Raw genomic sequence first — 10,583 nt, 5'->3', positions numbered from 1 at the left:
TGTTTTGATTTTTTGTTCAAATGGTCATCGATAATGCAGTTCTGGTCGCATATTTTTGTGTTGTATATCATTTTGTTCAGAATTTAAATAAATTCTAATATGGTATGCATCAGATTAACATGAAATTGCCTGAAGAATCACGAGACACTATGACGTTGTTACTAGAAATAGATTTTCCATGTCCATTTTTCATTCACTTCACTTTCAGACAGAACCAAAAATCACCGATTTGAATCGAATTTTAACAAATCTGAGGCATATTGACATTCAAGCAATGTTTGCCATTGGGACCAATGTTAATGTTAAAGAGTTCATAAACAAATCAATTATGCCTCTTCAACAAATGGACATTAATATGTAGATTTTGTTAATGTCTTGACTACTGAGCAAACATAATGCCAGACAGGAAAAACAGGCGATAGCACACGATTATGTAATCCCATACTTATAATCAGTATAACGACACGCATGTTATTTACCATTGTCATTGACATAAAATGTCTGTTGGTATTTGTCTAACACCCCCCTTCCTCCCGCTTATATAACATCTCAGTTACACCGCCTGCTCGCCAGATGCATATATTTATAAACTCAACATTTCTATTCAAGAAGGTAAAACAGACATCGTCTGTCTACTGAAAACACAGATAATGAATACAGGTCCTGCAATTTATCCTTGTCTGTATTTATTTCCTTTGGTCCTTGTAGCTTGTATTCGAATTTTTGAGTGCGCGTGCCATGACAGGGACAATTAGACTAGATAGCTGTTAAAACGTGCTTCTTTAAAGCTAAGCGAACATTACTGTCTACATTAAAACAGTAAAATCCAGTTACGTGTATCGCTCATAGCATGTAGGGGGGGGGGGGGGAGTGCGGAGGGGGAGAAGGGGAGGGACCGAATGCTGGATCTACAGTGTAACACTAACCCTAATCCCTCAAAAGAATATTTACATCAAACAACCCTTCTAAACAAACCACAAATTCACCAGCTGGCATTTAACTATAGCTGCATTGCACGTGCTGTGTGTGTGTGTATGTGTGTGTGTGTCTGTCTCTCTCTGTCCTTTACACACACACACACACACACACACACACACACACACACACACACACACACACACACACCAAGGTCGAGTATCTCCTATTTGATGACACGACCGTGTCATGTCCTCTAGTTGGTGACCTCCATGGAGACGTTCACTTGTTCACACGGTCGTGTCATCAAATGAGAGATAATCGACCTTGATGCGTGTGTGTGTGTGTGTGTGGATGTGCTTGTTTGTGTGTGTGTGTGTGTGTGTATGCAGGGGCGGATCCAGGAAGGTTTCCGGGTTTTCCGGACCCCCCCCCCCCCCCTATCCTATAAAAACTAAAATAAAAAAAGAAGAAAAAAAGAGTTTTTTTTCAAAAAAAACGTATAGCTCAGATTGCACCAGATTGCTTCATTTTCCTTGATTTTTATATAAAAAAAATTCCAGGGGGGGGGGGGGGGGGGGGCGGGGGGCTTGCCCCAGTACCCCCTTAGGAGCCGCCCTTTCTTTTGTAAGTGGCGATTTCAGAAAGTAGTTGGGTAATTTGTTGGCTCAGGTTACACCAGATCAATCATTCATCCTAGTTTTGATCCAAATTTGTCTTCTTTAATTTACTTTTTGGAAGGGGAAGTTTCTTGGCTCAGTTTGCTCCAGTTTGCTCCATTTTCTTTGTTTGTAACAAATACGTTCGGGAGGGGGGGGGGGGCATGCCCCCGGAGCCCCCAAGGAGGTTCGAACGCTTCATGCCCTTAACTAATCACTTCGCGTCGTCGAATTGACCCTTAAAAACAAATTGGACCCCCCCCCCCTCTAAAAATGATGTGATCCGCCCCTGGTGTGTGTGAGCTCGTGTGTGTGTGTGTGTGTGTGTGTGTGTGTGAGCGTGAGGGACAAAGAGAAAGACACACACAATCACTTTCTTCCAAGACAATAAAATCCCCCAAATATCTAGCATGTGTGTGTGGGTGTGTGTCTGTGCGTGTGTGTGTGTGAGTGTGTGAAAGAGAGAGAGAGATAAAGAGAGAGAGAGAGAGAGAGAGAGAGAGAGAGAGAGAGAACTCGTTATTACAAAAGGATAATAGCATTATGTCCACACTTGAATACAAAAAACCAAAAAACAAAAACAACACGTCATCAACAAGTAATCTAAAGTAAAAGTGAACATTCAACAACAAAATCCTAAACTGAGGACAAAGATGAAACAAACCATCAAAATCATAAAAATACAATAAGACAGAACATGAATAAATACAATGGCACAACATTTCAGAAAAAGATGACACTTATTTGTAAAATAATTTGTAACACAATGGTGTTTGTTAATGGAAGCATACAAAACACGCTCTCATACACGCATCGTCACACACACTCACATACCGACTTAGTCGTTAGAGAGGTGTTTTCGGAGCTGTCTTTTAAAAGAAGATAATGACAGACACGACTTGATCGTTACAGGTTGTGAATTCGAAAGGTATGCACCGGAATAGGAAAAAACTAGTTTTAAACAAATCAATGCGGGGCCTTGGCAAGACAAGGTTTATTTCTAGTGTTTGAATAAATATAATAAGATAAGTTGGGGCTTCCTGATAGACGATTTTATACATAAATGAACATTTAATAATTATTATACAAACGCTGCTTCTTTAAGCAAACAGCAAGCAAACAACCATTCATTAGAAACAAAAAGAAGAAGAAGAAGAAGAAAAAAACACCACAAATAAAATGTCTAAGATTCTCTTCATCCGTTAGTCTAACAATTGGACCATATCGGATTATCAATGACGTGCACGCATTCCTCACTTGAACATGTCCAGGGGCCAGTTTCATAACCCAGAAACACAGTCGACCAACTGCAGTTGTCCGAGAGAACCACAGTAATCCGACGTTATCGGGTTTCACGAACAAAATTTCAGTCGGCCGACTGCGGGTCGTCTCACCGGAAGTTGGCCAAACACGGTGATGCTCTCCCCCCAACACTGTGTTCGACTTACTGCGGTAAACCGAAAATAAATGTAATTATCCGCACAGTCAATGGCAGAATGCTCACACTTTTTTGGATTGTGAGCCAAACCTTGTGATTGTTCTTCGAAATGTATCTATCATGACGCAGTAATCCAGGAGACAAGTCAGGGTTATGTCTTGAAGACGTCACATTATGGCGTAAGAGGGTTAGACGTCACGCGAAGGAATTACTGAAAGTCTCGGTCATTGTTATGTTGAGCGGGCCGAGACTTGTTTTTTCTTCGAAATCGGCCATTTCCACGTGCGAATGAGCAAACGGAAGTGGTAATGTTGCTAAATTTAGCCCTCGACTTGGCCATTCGGATTACTGTACAGTCGGTCGACTGCGGTTGTCCGCGGGTGACGGTGATTCGCTCATGAAACGCGCTTTTCGGTGACCCGGCGATCAACCACAGTCCATCGACTGGGCAGTCGATCGACTGTCAGTCGGTTCACTGCTATCTTATGAAACTGGCCCCTGATCCTGTCTACAATTGCCTTCTTCTAGTGACTGTTTGTCACTGAACATCCAATTACTGAAGGGGTTCAAATGAGCTATATATACTAATGGACTGGAATCAAAAGTGTACCTCATCAGAAAATAAGTACCCAGACCAAAAATCCCAATACGCCTTGCCCAAAGTTCCTATGGTCACCGACAGAATAACAGAACAAATAACCTGTTGGTGTTCTGGTTGTTGTGATAGTGATAGGGGTTGTAGTTGGTGAGTGTTTCCGCTGAGTGGTGTATTTCGTTGAGACTGTTGTTCCCGTGGTCAGTGCTTTTCTTCTTCTTCTTCTTCTTCTTCTTCTGCGTTCGTGGGCTGAAACTCCCACGTACACTCGTGTTTTTGCACGAGTGGAAGTTTACGTGTATGACCGTTTTTTACCCCGCCATTTAGGCAGTCATACGCCGTTTTCGGAGGAAGCATGCTGGGTATTTTCGTGTTTCTATAATCCACCGAACTCTGACATGGATTATAGGATCTTTTTCGTGCGCACTTGGTCTTGTGCTTGCGTGTACACACGGGGGTGTTCGGACACCGAGGAGAGTCTGCACACAAAGTTGACTCTGAGAAATAAATCTCTCGCCGAACGTGGGGACGAACTCACGCTGACAGCGGCCAACTGGATACAAATCCAGCGCGCTACCGACTGAGCTACATCCCCGCCCAGTGCTTTTCAATTCATCATGCATTGATGGTATCCAATTTTGTTTAAACAAGTGCCAACTTTCTTTGTTGATAAGTTACAATATTTGGCAGTGGTTTGGGAGTTTTGTTTTTGGTCATCTGTTGTTATTGCTGCTGTTGATGTTTCCGTCGTTTTGTTCTGTTTTTTCACCGTTGGTGTTAATAATAATAATAATAATAATAATATGGGAGATTTATAGAGCGCTTTACATTCTCAAAGCGCTTTACAATGACAAACATACATAATACATACAAAGCAAAGCAAAAGCATGTGCAGCAGCATTCAGCACACAAGTGAACAACGAAAACTCAAACACTACATCAATACAATCTGCAAGCATACTAACACAGGCAAAACATTCAAACATTCAAACACCTGATTCAAAAATGCACCATGTTGAAATAAAATTAATCAAAATACTGGGTGAAGAAGTGTGTTTTAAGGTTTGATTTGAAGGAACAGAATGTTTGGCAGTGTCGGATAGAGTAAGGGAGAGAGTTCCACGCAACGGCAGCAGAGTGGGAGAAGGCTCTCTGGCCGTGCTGTTTGCGACTAAAAGAAGATAGACGGAATATTCTAGTGTCTACAGAGGAGCGGAGGGATCGTGAGGGTGTATAGAGTGTGAACAGGTCAGACAGGTAGGATGGGGCTGAGCCAGATATTATTTTGTAGCAGATACAGCAGCACTTATATTGGATTCTCAGCTCTACAGGGAGCCAATGAAGTTTCTTTAGCAAGGGGGAACAGGACTGGGACCGAGGGGCTTTGCAGACAAGCCGGGCTGCAGAATTTTGAACGCGCTGCAAAGGATGGATGACAGACTGAGGACAGCCAATGAGAACAGAATTTCCGTAGTCTAATCGAGAAAGAATGTAGGAGGAAACAAGGGTCTTGGTGGCATCTTCGGTAAGGTATGGGCGGATAGAACCTATTCTCTTAAGCTCGATGTAAGCGGACTGACAGACTTTCATAACATGGTGTTTCATGGAGAGATCGCTATCAAGAAAGATGCCAAGATCACGGACGGAGTCTGAGAATTCAATAGTGCTGTTGCCCAAAGTGATAGAAGGAGGGAGGGAGAGAGAGAGAGGAGGAGAGGGAGGATTTGGTGAAACGAATGGCTTCTGTTTTGTCACAGTTAAGTCTGAGCTTGTTAGTGGACATCCAGAGTTCAACGTCAGCAATGCAAGACTGAAGGGAGGTGGTCATCTGGGCGTATTCTGAGGGAGTCGCTGAGTTCTGAAGCTGAGTGTCGTCAGCAAACATTTCGTGGGAAACGGAATGTCTGTCGATGAGGTCAGTCAGAGGGGAGGTGTACATGATGAACAGCACGGGCCCGAGCACAGATCCCTGGGGAACGCCAAAAAGGAGGGAGGTTTCCTGGGATGGGACGTCGTTTACAATTACAAAATTTGTTCTGTCTGAGAGATAGGATCTGAACCAATTTAGAACTGAATTTTGGATGCCGAAAGTGTGCTCAAGGCGGGACAGCAGGATTTCATGATCAATTGTATCGAAAGCGGCCGAAAGGTCTAACAGGAGGAGCAGGGAAATTTTGTTATCGTCTAAGGAAGTCAAAATGTTGTTGAGGATACTAAGGACTGCGGTCTCTGTGCTATGGTCCGTGCGGTAGGCTGACTGGTGCGGAGTGAGGAGGTTGTTGGCAGAGAGGTGGGAGGAGAGCTGGTCTAGGACTATCTTCTCTAGGATTTTAGAAAGAAAGGGAAGGTTTGAGATGGGCCTGTAGTTCTTAAGTACGTTGGGGTCGAGGGAGCTTTTCTTCAGAAGGGGTTTAATGACAGCTTTTTTGAAATCTGAGGGGACGGTGCCAGTGGAAAGGGACTCGTTCAGTATTCTAGTGATGGTGGGTAGAAGGATGTCTAAGTGATCACAGAGGAGGGGGGTGGGGAGGGGGTCGAGGTCACAGGACGTTTTGGCAGACTTCACAATGAGTTTACGAACAAACACTACTGCTCGGGCAGCTGTCAATTAAATAAGTCGTACGTTGCTGTTTGTAGTGGCGGTAGTTGCATGCATCTCTTGATGATGGTTTTCACTGTAATCGATTGAGGTAGTTCTTAATAGCAGATACACAGTATTTGAGGCAATACTGCCCCCCCCCCCCCCCCGTTTTTTTCTTTTTTTCTTTATTTGGTGTTTAACGTCGCTTTCAACCACACAGGTTATATCCCCGAGTACGCTAGTCCTTGGGCTCAACAGACTTTAATTGTGTGTCTGTCTGTGTGTGTGTCTGTCTCGACTTAACAGCTTATTGCTGGGAAACTACTGGGCGCAGTTCGCTCAAAAGTTGATACACTAACTTGATAATAGGTCCGATTGATCGTATTAAAACTTCATAATGTTACCTGGGACCTAAATGCGAAATAAACCACAAAAACGACTTGGCGGTGGGAGGAATTCACACCGGCAGGGCAACACGCAGCCTTTGAGCTGATAGAACAGCCGAACGCGTCACACAGTGACGAGAAATATAGCGTCATAAAAAGCATGCGTATCGCATGCGAGACGATTTGCCAGGCTTTGCGCGTTGTGTGTTTGAATAATTTGATTTTTGTGTACCCCATTTTCTACCAAGCGTTGGTTGCTCGGTCGCGACTGCGGTGGTTTAGAGGTCGCGATTTTGTGTTTTGATTCTTTTCATATTAATTTGTATTTTTTTCTTATGGTTTCCTTTGTTTACATATGTTTCAGTCTTTTACCTTCACTTTACATTAAAGAATTTGGTAAAACTACCTGGGGCGTGATAAATGCAAGAATCCGCGAGCCAGGACAGTAAAAGAACTTCGTGGGCCACCAGTTCACCAGTTATGAAGAGGGTCGGCAGTATATTTTTCACTGTGATCAAATAAAAGAGAAAGGCCAGTCACCACGCACATCCTCAGCTCGCATGCAAAGGGAATGCCTGTAATTCACACAGAGCAATCACTTGGTCACTTAAACGAGCACAAGACAAAAACTTTCATACTGGAGGAGCGAGCCAGTCTGAAGAGTACTCGGGTCCAGCGCGAGCGTTTTTTATATCGCGACGGGGAAAGGGGGGAGAGGGGATAGAGCCACTTGTCAATTGTTTCTTGTTCACAAAAGCACTAATCAAAAATTTGCTCCACTCAGTGGCTTGCAACGTAGTACAATATATTACCTTACTGGGAGCATGCAAGTTTCCAGTACAAAGGACTTAACATTTCTTACATACTGCTTAACTAAAATCTTTTCAAAAATTGACTATATTCTATACAAGAAACACTTAACAAGGGTAAAAGGAGAAACCGAATCCGTTAGTCGCCTCTTACGACATGCTGGGGAGCATCGGGTAAATTCTTCCCCCTAACCCGCACCCCCCCCCCCCCCCCCCCGTCCACCCATCCTCTACAAAACAACAACAACAACAACAACAACAACAACAACAACAACAACAACAACATCAACAACAACGAAGCATCAAAAGAGAACGCGAAAATTTTTACTGCCGCAAGAGTGGCAACTACATTGATAACAAATTGATTCTAAAAAGTCACCAAAGGAGTTCGTGCAACAATGATGATCGACTACTGCTTGGTCCCGATCAGTTTTCAATATCCATTGTTTATTTGCTGTTACTTGAAGGAGAATGATACCGCCCAAATTAAAGGAGGAAGTTCTTGACATTTAAAATTTTGGAGAAGAAAACATCTTTTGTGATAGAAAACTGCCTGGTTCTGATCAGTTGTTAATATCCATTGTTTAGTGGCTGCAGCTTGAAGGAGGATAATAACGCCCAAAGGAGGAAGTTCTTGACATTTTAACGTTGGAGAAGTAAACATCTTTGATGATAGAACACTGCCTGGTTCTGATCAGTTTTCAATATCCATTTATTATTGGCTGTTGCTTCATTCAGGCATTGTGGTATTAGGGCTCAAAAAAGGAAGTTCTTAACATTTTAACGTCTGAACACGCTAGTGACACTAAACTTAAATCGATATTTTTTTTGATACCACGGCGACTATAGTGCCATTGCGATAGCGAATGCATGCTTTCAACATCAAATGAATGAATGCGTTCCTGTCTGTGAAATTCGTTAAAAGCTGCACAAGACTGAACAAAAGAAACGGGCATGGCTGGTGGTTTTCCAAGTGTGTCAACATGAATGGCGACGATCTTTGTATCGTGTCTCTGTCTGCCATGGAATGAACAATTCTTTTGACTTGCATTCTGTTCAATAGGAATCTTGAAAGAACTCGTAAACACTCACTGCTGTGTCAAGCATAAACTTGTTTCTGATTTCTTTTTACATTTAGTCAAGTTTTGACTAAATGTTTTGACATAGAGGGGGGAATCGAGACGAGGGTCGTGGTGTGTGTGTGTGTGTGTGTGTGTGTGTGTGTGTGTGTGTGTGTGTGTGTGTGTGTGTGTGTGTGTGTGTGTGTGTGTGTGTGTGTAGAGCGATTGAGAGTAAACTACTGGACCGATCTTTATGAAAGTTTTCATGAGAGTTCCTGGGTATGATATTCCTAGATAAATTTTTCATTTTTTCGATAAATGTCTTTGATGACGTCATATCCGGCATTTTGTAAAAGTTGAGGCGGCACTGTCACACCCTCATTTTTCAATCAAATTGATTGAAATTTCGGCAAAGCAATCTTCGACAAAGCCCGGACTTTGGTATTGCATTTCAGCTTGGAGGCTTAAAATTTAATAAATGACTTTGGTCATTAAAAATCTGAAAATTGTAATTACAATTATTTTTTTTATAAAACGATTTGAAATTACGTTTATCGTATTCTTCATCATTTTCTGATTCCAAAAACATATAAAAATGTTGTATTCGGATTAAAAACAAGCTCTGAAAATTAAAAATATAAAAATTATGATTAAACTTAAATTTCCGAAATCGATTTAAAAACAATTTCATCTTATTCCTTGTCGGTTCCTGATTCCAAAAACATATAGATATGATATGTTTGGATTAAAAACACGTTCAGAGAGTTAAAAAGAATGGAGATATAGAAAAGCGTGCTATCCTCCTCAGCGCAACCGCTACCGCGCTTTTCTGGATTGTTAATTTCACTGCCTTTGCCACGAGCGGTGGACAGACGATGCCACGAGTGTACGGTCTTGCGGAAAAAAATGCAATGCGTTCAGCTTCATTCTGTGAGTTCGACTGAGCTTGACTAAATGTTGTATTTTCGTCTTACGTGACTTGTTTCGTGATTGTTCTCGCTATCATTTAACAGGCCTTTTATTTTGTTTGAAATTTTGTAGGGGGGGGGGGGAATATAATTAGTAAAACTTAAGTTAAAAAAATCCAATGCGCAGGTCTCTTCCATTGCACATTCCGAGCGAAGAATATATTTAATTCTGACTACAGAACTTATCCTTTCAAAAAAATTGACTTGGCAGTTTTGAAACATGAACTGAGTACAGAAAAACACAACGGAAATAAACGTACCGATAGATACTCACACACACACACTTCTGAATCGTTAGGCCGTTCGTAGACACACACAAAACTTAACGTTGGGGTTATCTTGGATGTTTTTTCAATCTTGAGCTTTGAAAATATGCACACTTCTAGGGTTTGATAATCTCCCGACATGACCCCAGTTTGGTGGACCCTTGTCAAATGTTGTGCTCACAGCGGGGTCATGTTTGGTTCATAAAAACGTAACATTGGTTGTCACGGTCGAGCATGGTTTGTTTACATCATGATGGTGACAGTCAGGGAATCATTGAGTCTGTACCGTGCTTGACTGTTGGCGCACACAATACAGTCTTTCAAACTATCGAAGAAATGTTATACTGTAAGCATTGCTTGCTGTTTTAACTTAATTGTCAGAAAATAAACACTCATTTGTTGTTTGTTCTGTGCTGTTTTTCTAATCTGTTAACAACATGAATGTAGATTCAGGGCACACTGCTGAAGTACCCAATAATGAAAGACCAAAGACTAGGGGGGTGGAATAGTTTGCAATCTTTGCAAAAACCGTGAGCCTACTGATGCAGTTTCTGGCACTCTTCCCTTGAGTTATGTTTTGTTGGCGTGTCTGCGATAAAGCAAAAGTGCAGGGGTTGATGTTCGAAATGAAAAGTTTAAAGAAGCTAGTGTATAAAGCTCAGTTGCCATTGTAATGTTAAACACATCGCTGGTGTGCAAATCTAGTTGCCACAAAGACGACAATTGCGCATTGAAGTGATGTTTTACAGCGTAGATATTAAAAACGTGAGCACTTGTTTGGACTTTTCTTCTGCCTTCCTGTTCATTCTACGCTGTTCAATCGTCATAGTAAGCTTTCATTGCTGGTTTGTGCAGTAGAAAAAAAGTTTTACTTATTCTCACGAAACACCTTGGAGATAACATAT

Source organism: Littorina saxatilis, linkage group LG10, assembly GCF_037325665.1.
Source record: "Littorina saxatilis isolate snail1 linkage group LG10, US_GU_Lsax_2.0, whole genome shotgun sequence".
Lineage (NCBI taxonomy): Eukaryota > Metazoa > Mollusca > Gastropoda > Littorinimorpha > Littorinidae > Littorina > Littorina saxatilis.
The sequence above is the reverse complement of the archived record's forward strand: the minus strand, read 5'-3'. Positions refer to the sequence as shown.